Source organism: Pollicipes pollicipes, unplaced genomic scaffold, assembly GCF_011947565.3.
Source record: "Pollicipes pollicipes isolate AB1234 unplaced genomic scaffold, Ppol_2.1 Scaffold_4881;HRSCAF=5763_pilon_pilon_pilon, whole genome shotgun sequence".
NCBI lineage: Eukaryota > Metazoa > Arthropoda > Thecostraca > Pollicipedomorpha > Pollicipedidae > Pollicipes > Pollicipes pollicipes.
In genome coordinates this window covers 56,680,203-56,684,222 of record NW_023596576.1, presented here as the reverse complement: position 1 = coordinate 56,684,222, position 4,020 = coordinate 56,680,203, and positions in this window count along the sequence as shown.

Sequence of the window (4,020 nt, the reverse complement as noted above, 5' to 3'; positions counted from 1 at the left end):
TATGTACGTTAGCGTCACCATCGTGGACAGGCTACCAAGTTTTCGTTGGCGCCTACCTGTCTGGGAAAAACTGTTTCAATTGAGATCATTTGACAAGTATAATAATTTAGTCATATAATTTGACTGATGAGACAGGACCATCGGCAGCTATTGGTCCGAATCAGGTTTGGATGCAACATGATTTGTGGCACAGTCTCTGATTTGAAGCAGCCTGCTGTTTTTTCGTCTCTGCTGGAGAGCCCTGAGGCGACCACTTTATTTGATTGGTGAGAGGGGGGAGAAGGAGGGCACGGATGACAGGAATACGATAATCACAAATCTGTAGAGGGGTGCTTACATTTCAGATCGTCTGCGCGCACAGCTGCGGAAAACACCCTCGACATTATCTAAGACCATGCAAATGATATTCCGATGGCTATTTACCACTGGATCTCCGTCAGTACACCTAGATATGCGCATCTGATTCAATACTGATGGGAGATGTGCCCTTTACGCCCGGACCGTTCGAGCTATTCACTTTGTGGGTGATGCTAAATCATGCATTTTTGTTAAGCTGTTTGAATGTCATATGCTGATCAGTGCACCATGTCATGTCCAAATGTGCGTCTCGTAAAATTGTCTTTCGTTTACTTCTTTCACCTACAACTAGCGTGGTAAATATCCACCTCCCATGAACGGTCAAGTGCGCTCCTGTCAAGACTTACTGTGGCGCAAGACACCGTACATCAACGCCCACTAACCACATGCAAAATAATAATCCATGTCGTAATCGGTCACACTCGCATACCCAGCTAAGCGATGAAAGACAACATGACATAATACGGCCTTATCATGTGGGAATCTGAAGTGGGCATTCCACTGGTGTCACTAACGTGCACTGATGCTAGTGAAAGCATTCGTAGCATGGATTAGACATACTGAGTGCCTCATTTGTTTAATTTATTGTTTCAAATGCCGTTTTTCTCCACACGCGCCTGTCGCCACCCGATGCACACTGTATCGAGCAATAGCTCGACATAACCGTTCCTGGGTTTTGCAGTGCCTTATCTATGCGGGAATTCCTTGAAAGTGTTTTAGTGCACTGTCTATGCTAGGGGCCCCAAACTGGCTTACCTCGGTTGCCGCCTTACAAATGCAGAAAAAGGATGGAGACTACATGCACTTCTCCTGTTGGCCTTCGCCCGTCGGAGTTGTCTTACGCACCGAACGCCCCGGACTAGATGATCGCCAAAAAACCGGACCTGGGTATGCTTAAGGAATCGACATCCGAAGCATTGAATATATGACAATGCAACAACAACTTCTTCGCTGCAGGCAAACATCACCTTAAATGGTAACGGTGCATTCCGTAAGCGGGCATGATTGCATTCACACAGCAAACACCACGTCCAGAAGATGTCAAGCTTATGCAATCAATATGGCTTCCTCAGCAACACAATACGCGATTTTCAACAATTGTCACCACACACCGTATTTTGGACCCCTGTCAGCTCAACGATTTTTTCACAACCACCCTTTTCCTCAAATGACCCCTTTAAGCGCGCACACGCGCGCGCGCTCGCGCGTGTGCGTGTCTGTGTGTGTGATCTTAAGAACTTGATCATTGACTTGGCTACGCTTTCAACAAACTCACAAATGTACTACATTTTCATAGCATGTGATGCATGTTTTTCTTAATCTACTTTGAGTAGACTGCTACATTGCATTTTGATACTATCTTTGGCGTGCATTTTATGATATAAACATAACTGAATCCATCCGTACTAAAACATCATGTTTTACGTTTGAGCGCAGCCTATAAGCACTGCATAACCCCAAAAAGCAAAAAAAAGAAAACAAAACATGTGGGGAGCTATTGCTTGACGTAGTATGTTTCGTGATCGTGAGAAACTCCACGTTTTACGCGTGCAAGCGAGCAAGCAAGCAAGCAAGCAAACGAGCCGTCCAGACTACCTCGGCTTTGGTCTGACCAGTGTAACTTTTCATTCGCTCGCTCACACACTATGTCTGAATACAAAGGCGCCCAAAATAAGAAAGCATCCGTGGCTATCTGTAGAACTAAAATACTGCTACTCCTGACCCTCATTTGTTTTTTTATATCAATATATACAGACACACACACATACACACAACACGCACCAACACACACACACACACACCACACACACACACACACACACACACACCACACACACACACACACACACACACACACACAACACACACACACACACACACACACACACACACACACACACACACACACACACACACACACACACATATATATATATATATATATATATATATATATATATATATATATATATATATATATATATTACCTCCCATTCCTGTCAACATTCAGACGCGCACACGTTCAAGATGCCAATAGATTTGATGCAGAGAGGAGACACGTGCATCCGGGGCTACTATATGCGTGCAACCCTGCGTATCATTCGTGGTCTTCGTAAGTACAGCGGAGTTACCCTTAGAAACTATTTCGCCCTGTGATCAGGTTATTTGAAGCTGCTTCTGCATCTTACAATTTTTTTAAAACATTCCCAAGCTCAAAGCAGGTCACGTGACCAGGCCTGGGCTCATTTCAAGTTCAGCAGCGTCTAGTCTCGTGCCATTCTCTTTAATCCGCGTTGAATTACTGGCCCACAGAAGAAAGCTTGCTTGGTGGCTCTAAAAATGCCAGAGACCGTGACTTCTCGATCGTTTCTTTTATCTTTCTAAAAATAATTACAGCTGGTTCCAGAGCATAACAGAGACCTATGAAACTTTTTAACATGATTTAAAACGCGGTGCATTTGTTTGGCCTTTTCATCTTTTCATTCGTCGTAACAACTTGCACATAAGTTTCTAAGCTCTGATCTTGTTTAAACTCTTTGTCGGTATTGGATGGACATGATGTCTAGTCACACCCAGTTGTAGTACACCACTTTGCATGTTAAATATGTGATGCCGGGGTCTACCCGCCGCAGAACAGGGTCCTATGTCACCCTGTCCGTGTTCACCTGGTGCTACACATCACAATCTGGCGCCGCTGCAGCTGGCCTTCTGTTTTCAGGGCCACTCCACGCGTGTTACCCCGGACCCCACGCCTGGCAAAATCAGCTTCAGCCGCAGGTGGCAGCGAGGCCGCTCTCCAAACAGATACCACCACCGGACAGAATCGGCCCGTGTGCCACCGTGCGCAGCGCGGCGGCCGGGGCTCCGCTGGGCCGGGCAGCTGGCCCTGCCGCGCACCGTAGCCAATCTGCCCGAGCCACACCGGCGGCCGCCTCCCAGGAGCAGCGCTGTTTTTCTCGGCGATGTGGTGTCCCGGCGCGTACACAATGGGCCCGGCTAACGGCGCCCCTCCCGGCGGCGGCCGACCCGCCGGCCCGCCTGGGGCAGCGCCGATCAGATATCGCGGCCGGTGACGAATGGCCGCTTCCGCCGCGATGCTGCGTCGGATTCGCCGCGTCACACTCGGCTCGCCATGCAACAGAGGTGATGGATGACGCCGCGCCCCGGCCGCAGGATGTGTCGATATATCAGCGACATCGCCGCGAAATTACTTAATTCAATCGTCATGGGGGGGGGGGGGGGAATAAATCGCCGACGGATTCGGCGGGGACGGCCGGGAAATGTGCGATGGTGTGCGTCCGCGGCCATGGCTTCTCATCGGTGCACGAAGCGCGATGAGTATTGCGGCACCAGCGCAACTTGTGGAGTGGGGAAAATTGGGAGGTGGTGTGGAGGGCCCATGCCGGAGTGGTCCCCGCATTAGGGAGCCGCGGCATGGGCCCCGAAATTGTTCGGTTGATTGTCTTTCGCTGTGGGAAACAACAGCCCAGGCCGCCCCGAAAGTGAAAGGAAGATGGCGGGCGTTCCCCTCGCGCCGGATAAAGCATTCCAAACGGCGCAGCGCCCCGCGGCCGACGCTGGAGAGATTAGCGGCCCCGCCACGGGAGGCGACAGCTGCCCGTCGAAGAAACTCGAACTGACAGACGCGCAGACGACGGCCGA